The following is a 13,238-nucleotide window of genomic DNA, read 5'->3' on the forward strand; positions in this document are numbered from 1 at the left end:
CACCACGTACCACACCCAGCACTTGCTCCATGTGAAGTAAGCTGCCAGTAACTCTTCAAGTGTCCAGGAATCCTCCAGCAGGGTTGGTGGAGTCAGGGCACATGGGGAAGCCTCAGTGAGCAGTGAACGGAGCTGCAGAAATCTGATCACGCATAGCTTAGGCAGATTCTCATCCAAGGATTTCCGGGGAGAAGGCACTGGAGTATTTTAAGCATGGGGGTGAGTGGAACACATTTGAATTTTTAAAAGCTCACTTTGTAGAATTAATTGGAGACTGGATTGAATACAGAGTGACAACTTAAGAGATGTTTGTGGTCCTTCAGATGAGAGATGGTGGCAGCTAGGATCATGTTGTCGGAACACTTAGAGAAACAAATGGACTGGAGACATATTTAGGAAGTAAAATCACCATGATTTGGTCGTAGACTGCCTATGAGGTATGAATCTGGCTATAGTGTGACCTTAACTAAGATAATTAAGACTTGTTTCCTCAAAGATAAAAGGAAGATAAAACCTACCTTGAGGGATTATTAGTAAAAAATGAAAATCGCTGGACACACATTAGATATCAACAAATGTTTTTATTAGTATTTATAAGTTTTTAAAAAACTTCTAAGACCTTGAAATACAGAATGGGTTGGACGTGAAGTAACCTGTTAACGTAGGAAGGTTAATTTCTTAAGTTCCTATTACTCTCATGCTTCACAAGCTCATCTCTTGCTCGGTGGCAAAAAGGGGCAGAGGACTGTGAGAAATGCATCGCAGTGCACAAAGATATGGTGAAGGGCACTCCAAATTCGAGACGGGTAAACCTATGGCCAAATCCTGACAATTTCACTTTCTGCGCTCGCAGATCTCTCATTCTTGCATTGCTGTTTCTAGAATACGTGCTGAAAAGAAGCGAGTGAGGGCTGGGGGAGTGAGAGAAGCCGCATGGGGGCGGGGCGCGAAGGCTAGAGGCGCTGGGTCCTGCGCGGAGGCGGTGCCGCCGCCTCCGCCTTCACCGCGGTCCCCGCCCCCCTTTCCGGGGGCAGCCGCGCGTGACATCACGGGGAGGCGGGACCGGCCGCGCGGTGGTAGGCGGGGCCAGCCGCGGGGCGAGGCGGGAGGCGGTTAGCGCAGGCCGCGGCGGCCGTGGAGTAGCAAGCAGCCGCAGACTGCCGAGCCCAGCGCCCCAGCCCTGGTAGCCCACCCTGCGTCCCCTCCTCAGACCCCGGTGCGTGTACGCTGGGGCTCTGGGGGGCTGGCCGCTTAGGGAGCGGGCCGCCCGACCCTGACCCGCGCAGTGACCCGGAGCCCCCCGGCCCAGGCGCACACGGAAGTGGTGAGTGTCACCGACTGGAGGTAGAGAAGCCTGCGGCGCCCGGAGGCTAGGGGCGGGGAGCCGGGCGCTGGCGGGAGACGCGGCCGCCGCTCTGGGGCCTCGCGCGTCGCGCACCCGGGGCCGCTCCTCGAGCGTGGCTCTGGACCTGGGGGCCGGGCCGGGGCGGGGTGGGGGCGAGCGGGCAAGGCGGGGGATTTCCAGCTGAGCGGAGACGGCCGGTGCCGGGAGGTCGGGGGCCGGGGGCCCCAGGCCCGAAGGGGAAAGGTTAAGGCTCGCTGCCCCCTCCCCCAGAGCGCACACCAAGTTTTCATCAACAAGCCTGGGACGCGCTGACATCCTGTTTATACCACCCTGAGATACAGGCGCGGGCTTGAGGTTTGACGTCCCTCGCTGTTGCACCGAGAACTTGACCGCCAGCCCTTTGACAGAATTGCCGGGGAGCGGAAGGAGGATTTTTCAGGCCTCAGGACGGATGCTGAGCGTCTTAGCCATTTGACTTCTTTGCCATCTCAGCGAGGGAAAGTTTCTGGGATTTGGGGCCCAGTTTGGGGCAGGGGGGCGTCTGGGGACTCAGGAGACGCCCCCTTTCCTTTTAGGTTCTGTTGGGACACTGGCCCCAGGTAGTGGGCGGAAAGTCTGAAAGACGCTCACTGGGCGAGATGGCCAGGGAAGAGGAACAGTGAGAGCGAGCCACTCGGGGAATTGCGAGCCCTGCTGTAAAGGGACTAGTAACCGAAACTGGGGCTGGTCTCTGGCTCCATGTGTAACTCCTCAGACCCCATCCGCACGCCGTCGCCAAGCATCAGAGGGAGACGTCGCTTTAGCAGGACTAGTAAACACCCCTCTCAGGTCACTCCCCTAGGTTCCAGGGATGTGGGCGCCTTGGATGTGTTTACCGAGGAACTTCTCTAGGGGACTAGATAAAGGGTATGATTATTGCCAGGTGTTTGTGCACATTTTTTTGTTTTTTTGATGGTATATTCTTTGCGAATTCTTGTGTGTCCATGGGAAAGAGGATCCCATCCTCCGTGCCACTTCTCTTAATACGTGGCTGTGAGCTGTCTTATGCCCCTGGTTGGATACATGCTGTTGACTTTTTTTTTTTTTTTAAGAGTGCAGGGCTTTTTTCTCAGTGGCAGGAGCTTACAGCTGTATAAAATTGTTATTACTTTTTTGGGGGGAGGAAAGCGTTAAAAACCTGACATAGTTAAGTGATGAGTATAATGCAGAAACAACTAGATGTGATCATGGAGTGTTTGATTGTTGGCTATTTTTTTTTTCAGAAAAAAGATTTGAGTTATGGGCATTTACACAGTGGAAAAAATTTTTAAGATGAACATTTTATATTGATTACATTTTTGTTCCTCTCTTTCCGAAACTCCATTTTTGTTGTTTCTGCCTTTGCTTTGGGTGATTGATGTTTTTCAAGACCAGGCAGTCGTTTTTATTGAAGGATCAATGTGTTCTTTTGTACTTTGTGGTGAAGGTTAATGGAGGCTACAAGGGTACCAGACACTTTGGGTACAATATGCATTGTAATATGGAGAAAATGTCTCCTATGTATAGATCCAGATCACATTTAAAGACGCAGGTACCTGCGTGATTGTGGACATTATGAATAGGAATAGTCACAACCTCTTTAACTTTGCATGTCATATTAACTAAGCACTTACACCGTATCTTAGTTTCTCTAAATAGCTACAAAAATGTATTTTTTTAATACTAGGATTGCAGTGTGACACTCCATGTTGAATAAAGCCAGTTTAGTTTCCCTATTCCACAGTATACTAATTGCTTATTATTATTGGGAAGTGATGATAGAGGGTGAATAAACTATACATACATAGACAAAATAATTCAAACATTTCCCGAAATATAACTACATTTCAATTTGTTGTAATTTAGTCAGTCTTAATAGCAATTTGGCTGATGTTCTATATGTACTTGTAATTATCTTTCTGATCAATTGGTATCTACCTTTTACAGATGTAAGTTGTTAAGGGGAATTAGCTTGCAAAATGTTTTCAATTCAAGCGTTTGCTAAAAAGCTGGTAGAAAGTAAGGAATTTTGAGGGCAAAGTTGCTTTTGCAGGAAGAGACTCATTAAATGGCATGAAGAAATTTAAGCTGAGTGCTTTTAAATGGGATAGTGAGGTCTGCCAGTTTAGATTCTGGGTTCACAAACACTAGTAGTTTCAACTGCAGACCACAGATTCTAATAATGTTTTGAAGTTATCACTCAGTTTCTTCTGAGTAGCTGGAAGTAACACATATATTTGGACAGAAACCCAGCTGGAGCAGGTATTGAGAATGTATAGGTTTATACCCATTTTAATAGAGTGGACACTAAGGTACAACTGCATTAATAAGGTTTATTAACAAAGACCAAGGTCTGTTTTCCGACTCCTCTGTTAAGTGTTTCCTCCCCCCACACACATTATTTTATATATCTTTATTATGTATATACTTATGTTCTAATGAGGTCATATGCTTTTAGAAGATTTATCATCTGAGATGTGAGTATTTATTTACAAGGAAGTTTTTCTTGTTCATTTCCACATTTAAAAAAATTGTTTTAAGTGGATAGGGAGTTGATTAATTACTGAATCTTGCTGAGCAAGCAGCTTCTGATGGTCTGACTTATGGTGGTACAGTGTTCTGTGGAGCCTTATCATAGAATAAAGATGCCAGAAAGAACCTCGCAGATTCTTTTAGACCAGTGTTCCTCAGCTGGGTGTGATTGTGCACCCAAGGAGATATTTGAGGTTTATGGAGACATTTTTGATTGTTAGAACTGTGGGGGCGGGGTGGGGTTGAGAGGAGGCAGTGTTACTGGCATCCAGTGGGTAGAGGCCAAGGATGCTGCTCAACAGCCTACGATGCACGGTGCAGCCGCCTACAGCAAAGAATTATTTGGCTCAAAATATCAATAGTGCTGGTCTTGAGAAATCCTGTTTTGGAATGCCAGGTGGGTAACGAGAAGATCCTGGCTTCTGTCATGGCAAGCTGCTTCACTTCAGGCCCCTATTTTCTTCATCTGTAAAATGAAAATAAAAATATCCATCTTGGCAATCTCACGAAGCTGTTGGGAAAAACTAGGTAAATGATGGAAACTGAAGTGCTATGCAAATTATAACTATAACTATTGTGAAGACTTTTTTTTTTATTGAAGTATAGTTGATCTACAGTGCTGTGCCAGTCTCTGCTGTGCAGCAAAGTGAGTCAGTGATACACACAGAGACATGCTTTTTTACATTCTTTCCCATTATGGTTTATCACAGGATATTGAATATAGTTCCCTGTGCTATACAGTAGGACCTTGTTGTTTATCCATGCTATATATAGTAGTTTACATCGCTAATTCTAAACTCCCAGTCCTTCCCTCCCCCCTCCCCCTCGGCAACCACAAGTCTGTTGTCAGTAAGACACGATTTTTTAAAACCAAATGAATTGTTATATATACTGGTCGTTGAGGAGGAAAGGGGTTGAGGCAGTATGTTGAATGCCAAGATTGGATGGTTTGATGTTACTGAATTCTTTGTTATTCATTTTTTTGGGTAGAGGAATTATTTAATGTAGTTATGTAATTATTAGAACATAAATTTTTTAACTGTATTTTTTTTTTTTTTTTTTTTTTTTGCGTTACGTGGGCCTCTCACTGTTGTGCCCTCTCGCGTTGCGGAGCACAGGCTCCGGATGCACAGGCTCAGCAGCCACGGCTCATGGGCCCAGCCGCTCCGCGGCATGTGGGATCCTCCCGGACCGGGGCACGAACCCGTGTCCCCTGCATCGGCAGGCGGACTCTCAACCACTGCGCCACCAGGGAAGCCCAACTGTATTTTTTTAAACATAAAGATTATTTTCTCACTATAATGAGGGAAAACTCATAAAAAAATTAGAACATAGAGGAAAGTAGAAAGCACAGGAGAAGAGTCATCCCTGGTCTACTCCCTTTTCCATTTAAGGACAATAACGTTCTTAGCAATTTCTTTTCTGTTAGAGTCATTTATATTGGAAGAAGAGTTAACGATGAAAAAAGCGGCAGTAGTGACCAAGGAAGGTGCTGTTTGTTTCTATGCCCTTCATTTTCTCTTTTCTAATAAATATGATGTACGGGCAGCTACATTATAGGAAACATTAGAGGAATTGGTTCACTATTTTTATACTTTGCGGGCTAACCTCCAAGCCGTGTTCTTGTTTGGCATGTTGTTTCCTCTCTGCTTCTTGCTCTCCCCTGAATTCAGCTAGGTGTGCCACTATTGCTTCCTGTCCCGAAACCCTATGGTAACATGGGCTTTTAAACAGCTGCCATGTTGAAATGACCGGGTTTCTGGGGCAGGAAACTACTTCCTGTGAGTATTCTTTCCTCTGAAGTGCACCAGCTTTTTTGGCAGTTTGAGGCAACAAGAAAGCATAAAACTTTAAGTTCATTTCTGTGGTATATTTACTTCTGTGGTTTTATGATCTGTGATTCTTAACAGCTGGCAGCGGGCACACATTTTTCCTTGGTGCTCTATGAGTAAACTGCCGATCCTGAGGCAAGACCTGCTTTAGAAGCAACACGAAAATTTCTTTAAGTCTACTCTAGGCAGAAGACAGAGCTGGTCTTTGTTCAGATATTTTTAATCTGTGGTAACTGAATTTACTTACCAGTAATATTCACACAGCATTTTGTTCATCCATTTATTCATTCAGTAAATACTTTTTGAGCTCCTGCTATGAGTCTCAGGGAGTGAATAAACAGAACAAAACAGGCAAAAATCCTGCTTTTATAGAGTTTACAGTCTAGTGGAAGACCCTTGAGCCTGTTCAGAGTTTCTCAGTTGCAGGTTATACACGGCAGCCACTGTGACTAGAGCAGGGTACTGAGAGGCAGCAGAAGGAGGTAGGGCTGGACGTTCAGGATGGGGCCAGACTGTGAAGACTGCACAAGTCCGTGAACAGTGTGAGGTCAGGGACTGTGACCTGTGTTGAACGAATGAACCGGGAAGATGGGAAGCCATTCACAGTTTTTGAGCTCAAGAATAACATCATTAAAAAATGCAACAGCTGTGAAGCACTGACAGTTCTATAAAGGGTCAGCTTCATTTGACCATTGTGCAACTCTTCATCCTCCCCATCACAGAAAACATTCCTTACTTATCCACCACTTATCAACTGTTAGAAGGCTACTAGGAAATAGAAAATGCTTAGAGCCAAAATAGATGTCATGAAGTCTGTATATGCTTTCCTTATAGTAGAGTAAAACTTATTTTTGGTTTGCTTTTAATTTATAAAGGATTTGTAGACAATCTACCTAACTGGTTTTCAAGTCAATAGGAGATTAAATACAAAAAACACAAGAGATGGGAATTGTTAAGAGGATGAATACAGGAAGGAACATTCTCTGAGGCAGGCAGTGTTAATTTTTATATTGGAAGTGAATGAGGAGAGGTTTATGAAAAGCAGAGCCATAACTCAAAAAGTGAAGCACCTTGGGTGGGGCCATTTAGTGGAGGGGCGAATGCCATCGTAAATACCTTAGCGTATTGAAGGTGTCACTTTCACAGTACAGTACAGTAATTGGTGTTGATAATGACCAGTCCATTAAGAAGAGAAGAGGTCAAGTTGTGGAGCATAATGGAAATGAGGCCATATAGTTCTGGACTCTAGCAGAAAAGGGCAGCCTGAGGGCTTGGGAGGTGTGCAAGTGGTGGGCAGAGGTGGGGGTGGAGTAAGAAGCTGCAGTCAGGATTGCTACAGGACAGGCTTGAAGAAGAGGTTTTCTTCAGTGTTAAAACCCAGTGAGGAATCTTTGCTTCACAGAAGGAGCTTTCATTCTTCAGGGTAAGTGATTGGAGAGATCTGCAAGAGGAGGCTGCCTCTGCAAAACTTAAAAAGGGGAGCTGTGGCTATCTGCGGAGAAGGGGGTAACAGCTGGAACCCACCAGTTGGGGTGGTGCGGGGGACTAAATCAGGTCAACTAAATTACGCCTCTAGATGGTACACAGACTGATTTACTGTAGATTAGTCTTGTTTTTCATAATCTGTGTTTTTGGAAGCTCTGGAGCTGGACTGTTGGTTTGATCCTAGCTGTAAGAACGTGGGCAAGTTATGCCTGTTTCCTTATCCATAAAATGAAGATAAGATAGTACCTACCTCTAAAATTGTTTTGAGGATTGAGTGACTACACCTAAATACACCTAACGATTTTGGAATGGTGCCAGGTACATGTTGTGAGCTAAACATTTGTTAGCACGTGCGCTCTCTTTTTTTTCCTCCTTCTGATTGGTGAGTATGCTTTGTGTTAAAGAGCTCAGATTATATTCAGAATGCCTTAAGATGGTAGGGAAGTGTGACCCACTAAATGCAAAACAAAGAGTAGCTGATACATTCTATATTACAAAGGCTTCAGTTAGAAATGGATAAGTCAAAAACATTTAGGCACCTAAAGAAGGCAGTTTCTCAAATCTAGAAGAGATATAGACCGCACCAGGTGGTAGGTAAGTTATTTTTAAGAAAAAATGAGAAACAAAGTGTTTTTAATTTTACTTTAAATGCCATCCAAGGTATATAATTTGGTAGGAATGTACTAGACTTCCCGGGAAAGTCAGTACTGTGTTGCTCTCCCTGATTCAGTTTACTTAGCGAGTGGTGAGCTGTTGGCAGAAAGGCACAGGCATACCTGTTTGTAAAATGGTGTCTTTAGAGTTGTGTGGAAATTTAAAATCTTATAAATCAGATAATATGCTATGGAGTTTTGCTGTTTAATGAATTATAAAAGTGTAAGAGAACTCTTAAATATATGTTGTTTCCCCTGAATGCTGTTTTATTAGTTCCTTTTTCCATGTATGTGTTGCATTTTCCTAAAACAAGATTTACCCCAAATATAAAATTGTACAAAAAGCTGGTCCTTCCTCCTAATCATATTTTGAATATATCTGTAGTTCTTTCTTAGTAATGTTTATGTTGCATTTATTCATATTCTCAAGAACAGTAGTTGTCATGTGGTTGGAAAAGAGCTCTTGATGATAGTCTCATCCCATGTGCTTTGATACCAAAGATGTTAGCTGTCTCTTTTCCTTGTCTTTCTATTTGAGAAGGAAAATGACAGTAGAACTCCCTAATTTTTATTGGGTGGGGGGGTGCAGTAGGTAGGGAAGTCCAGCTCAAATAGTGAACAGGCTGACCTGTAGGTATTTAAAAGAATAAATTTAGGTCTATTAATTTCAGGTACATTAATTCAGACAAGTTCGAATGTATAAAGTGGGAATAGATAAGAATTATTTGTAATTAATGCAACTCTTGTTTTTAATGGTGTTTTAAAGGGCTTAAGGGTATTAGAACTGACAACAGTTCATTCAGTTAAGCACAATTATATCTGCAGGCTTATTTGCACAGTTAATTAAGCTCAACTGTAGCAAGGCTGTAAATTATAGCAATTTTTTTCAATTAGTAGAATTTAAAATAATCTTTTATGTTATGGTGAGAGAAAAGACAGAAGAAAAATATCAGGGAGAAAACAATCTACCAAATGTATATTTTCCGAGTGAAAAATCTTGTTATTAAACTAGTTTAATTGATCACACACAGGGAGGCAGACAGATGTGACTCATACAGTAAAGAAGTGCACTGGATGTTTGGATGTTTTGCCAGGTATACCTGCAAACCCATTTTAGGGCTAGTTCACAAAGTACAGACTTAAAAAAGGAAGATGCTTAATGCCTAAATTTAATATTCTGAACGATTTTGTTCCAGTAAAGCCATCTGTAAAACTTTAGGCAGGTCTGCTAATCACTGTATATCAGTTACCTAATTGGGAAAATCATTTGATGTTTGGTGGTATCTCCAAAACACCCCATCTCAGTTGGTCAGAAGTAGGAAGGGGAGGTCAGAGGAAGCCAGACTGGCCTGAACGTAAATTGTAAGCCTACTTGATGTGGGTTTGTGAAGTAGGCCACTTGGGATGCACAAACTGGCTGAGACAAAAACGCTCTCAGGTTTTCATGTTCATTCCATTATGTAACAATTATCTGTAGATTGCATATTATGTGAGAACAAGACGGTCCTGATTTCTGCCCTCAGAAGGTTCCTTGCTACTGGAAGACACAATAACTCAACAATTATTCAACTGTTTTAATTATGCTGAGTACCTGGAGAGATGTCTTAGTTTGGTATAAAGCAGAGGTGGGGGGCAGTAAGAAGAGGGGGTCTTTGTGACACATTTTTTTTTTTTACATTGGAGTCTGAAGGGTGAAGGAGTTAGCCAGGCTAAGAGACTGAGGAGCCTGTTAGCGCAGGCTCACAGCGTGCGCAAAGGATCTGAGGTGGAACCAACACTGCAGCTGGGGCAGAGAGGACCGAGAGGCAGGCTGGTGAGGTCAGACTTGAGTCACTGTATGAAAAACAGAAGGATCCCCCCACCCCTACCACACCGGGAGCACCTCTGCCCCCTCTGCTGCCAAATGCCTTGAAAGCCTTATTTCCTCCCACTCACTCATTCTTTAACCCTTTGCAACCTGACTGCCACCTCCACACACTTGAGACTTATTCTTTGAGGTCACCAGTGACTTTTTGCTGTCATACTTAGGCCTTTTTTCTGTGCTTGTTATCTAAAGCATTTGATGCTGCTAAACACCCCCTTCCTGAAAGATGTCCCATACCCCACTGCTGTCTGGCTTCTGAGACACAATACTTCTCTCCTTTCTGTCTGTGTCTTTGCTCTCTTCTCTTTGGTGTCTTCTCTTCCTCTCCTCTCTCGTCGCCCCCAGTACAGACTTTCCTAAAGGTTCTGAGAACGGCAGATCTTATTTATTCCTAGAACTGTGCAGATGACCTGCTTTCACCTGTGCTCCAGTTGTCCCTTTTATTCATATTTCTTCTTCTGCACTCCCTACCTCCCCAAATACCAGCTGAGCAGCTTTAGGCACTGGCCAAGGCACTGGGGACACAGTGGGGAACAAGAGGCAGGGCCCTGTTCTTAAGGGGCCAACATTCTAAGATGTTAAACTTGGCGATAAATAGGTGCTGTTATGTGCGATAAAGAAAATTAAGTATGGTAATTGGTAGAGAATGCTTAGGTGGGTGGGAGAGGGGCTACCTCTGAGGAGATGACATTTGGGCTCAGACCTGAATGATGGATGATGAGCAGGAGCCAGCTCATGCCATGACCTGGAGGAAGAGTACCAGGCAGGGAGCAGCAGGTGCCGAGGCCCCACAGTGGGATGATCTTTCCATTTCATCTGGGCTCCCTTACCTGCATGTCTTGTTGACACCTTCCATTTAACTGCTCCAGAATTAGTATCATCTCTTTTTCTGACCCAGCCAACCCAGTGGATGATTTCTCTGTTCCTCTTAGTACTATCTCTGTTCACCACCATCAGAACCAGTGGTCAGAAAACTTTTCCTGTAGAGAGGAAGACAGTAAATATTTTCGGCTTTGAGGATCATGCCACTCTGTGACAACTCCACAGTTCTGCCACTGCAGAACTAAAGCAGACATTGACAACGTGTAAACCAACAAGTGTAGCTGTGTTCCAGGAGAACTTTATGTACGGACGTTGACATTCGAGTTTCCACTTGTCACAAAATATTATTTTTTCCCCAACCACTTAAAAATGTAAAAATTTGTATAGCTTCCTGGCTGTACAAAACATGCAAGAGGCCAGATTTGGCACGTGGGCCCAAGTTTGCTGACCCCTGCCTTAGGTCATCTTGGTTTCTCGCCCTGCTGCGCCCCTCCCGCACCCCCTCCGTCCCCCAGTCCAGCAGTCTGCCAGGCCCTCTCAGTGCTCCCTCCCAGCGTGTGGCTTTTTTGTCTTCTCGCCATTCCCTGCCTCTGACCTAGCTTTTCTTTACCTGGGGGATCACAGTAATCTCCAGCCTAGGCTCCCTGCTTTCAGCCTTTCCCTCCAGTCTGTCCTCCATACAGACATTGGATAATCTTCCTGCAGCTTGACTCAGGTCACAGAATTTCCCTGACCGCAGCCTTTGGAAGCCCCACAGAAAACAGTCCAAATTCCACCTTACTGTAGTATTCCAGGCTCCTTGTCATAAGATTTCAACTTTTCAGCTTATTCTCCCATTTCTCTCCTTCTGTGCCAAAGTAGATTGTTCACTATTTTGCATTTGTGCCTCAGACATTCCTCATATTTTTCTGCCTCCTCCTCCTCCACGGACTTTGCCCGTGCCTCATGCTCTCTATCTGTTACAATTCTGTAGCTTTCAAGGCCCCTTCAAATGTCCCTGTTTTCTCCGCCCCAGCCCCCAACAAGAGGCATGTGTATACTTAGTGCTTCAGTGGTGTGTGATCCTCTTTTCTAGGGCATTGTCTTCTGCCTTGTGCTTCAATTCCTTTGTAGACTTCCCTCCACTGTGCAGTCCCAAGGTTCTTGAGGACAGGGACTTATTCATTGTAATATCCCCTTTCACAGAAGATACATGGGCTATTATTGAGTAAATGCTAAATCCTCTGTATACAATTTGTAGAGGTTCAAAGTGGGAACTTTTTTTTTTTTTTTCGGTACGCGGGCCTCTCACTGTTGTGGCCTCTCCCGTTGCGGAGCACAGTCTCCTGACGCGCAGGCCCAGCAGCCATGGCTCACGGGCCCAGCCACTCCGCGGCATGTGGGATCCTCCCGGACCGGGGCACAAACCCGTGTCCCCTGCATCAGCAGGCGGACTCTCAACCACTGCGCCACCAGGGAAGCCCCGGGAACATTTTTACTAGAAGGAGTTTGGCCAAATTAAATCCTTGATTCTTATATAAAGTAGTACAGTTTTGTGAATGATCACCAAGTATTTTGGAAGACTATGGTGGTATTTTTCGTCCTGTCAGTGGCTTAAATAAATAAGTTTAGGCAAATTTTTGATGTTCCTCTTCAGGAATTTATATGTTTCCTTTTATAAAAAAGAAAAAGAGAAAGACCGTTCTGTAAATCATAATGTTTCCTTGCCCGAAAACTCGAGGCCAAGTTATTTGCTTATTTTAGGTTGCTATTCATTTTTCTTACAGTGATCTCCCTCCCTGCCTCAGTCTCCCACCAGATCACTTTTCACATGTATTAAGTCCTCCTTTTAATGAATGGTTCTGTTTTGTAAGTCTTATATATTTATATGAGTAGCCCCAACTTATATTTTGGTGAGAAATAGAAATTTAAATAATAAATAGTAGGCCCTTGATTTACCCAACCTGAGGTGACACCAAGATGGTAAATATCTTGAAAGGAGCAGGCAAAAAAAGGCTCTGAGGCAATATGGGAATCATGATGTGGGTTTGGTGGAAAATGAGAAAAGCACTTTCTCAATCTTCTGGTGAACTTGTGCTTGGGGTAGCTTTCAGGTTTGTGGGATGTGTAGCACATCTTGTCCAATGGGAAGGAGAGGGAGCAAGAGGATGAGACTCAAGATTAGGCAGCTTTCCTCTAATAAGAGTTTGATAGTGTCTGGTCTTACATTTAGGTCTTTAATCCATTTTGAGTTTATTTTTGTGTATGGTGTTAGGGAGTGTTCTAATTTCATACTTTTACATGTACCTGTCCAGTTTTCCCAGCACCACTTATTGAAGATGCTGTCTTTTCTCCACTGTATATTCTTGCCTCCTTTATCAAAGATAAGGTGACCAGGGCTTCCCTGGTGGCACAGTGGTTGAGAGTCCACCTGCCGATGAAGGGGACACGGGTTTGTGCCCCAGTCTGGGAAGATCCCACATGCCGTGGAGTGGCTGGGCCTGTAAGCCATGGCCGCTGAGCCTGCGCGTCCGGAGCCTGTGCTCCGCAACAGGAGAGGCCACAACAGTGAGAGGCCCTCGTACTGCAAAAAAAAAAAAAAAAAAAAAATAAGGTGACCATATGTGCATGGGTTTTTCTCTGGGCTTTCTATCCTGTTCCATTGATCTATATTTCTGTTTTTGTGCCAGTACCATACTGTCTTGATA

At 44.2% G+C, this 13,238-nt stretch overlaps 1 protein-coding gene across 5 annotated transcripts in view; it reads left to right on the forward strand.

Moving 5' to 3' along the window:
* Positions 1 to 13,238, forward strand: part of JAK1 (Janus kinase 1) — a 232,381-nt gene that overhangs the window by 91,844 nt on the left and 127,299 nt on the right. For 2 of the 5 annotated variants that reach the window (XM_060139848.1, XM_060139845.1), the window contains exon 1: positions 1,124 to 1,324. The exons of 2 other annotated variants lie outside the window; for them this stretch is intronic. The gene's annotated coding sequence lies outside the window, so the exon portion shown is untranslated. Of the gene's footprint in view, positions 1 to 1,123; positions 1,325 to 13,238 lie in introns of those variants that run through there. One more of the 5 variants, XM_060139850.1, reaches the window with a different exon arrangement.

Source organism: Lagenorhynchus albirostris, chromosome 2 (genome assembly GCF_949774975.1).
Source record: "Lagenorhynchus albirostris chromosome 2, mLagAlb1.1, whole genome shotgun sequence".
In the NCBI taxonomy this organism is placed as follows: Eukaryota; Metazoa; Chordata; class Mammalia; order Artiodactyla; family Delphinidae; genus Lagenorhynchus; species Lagenorhynchus albirostris.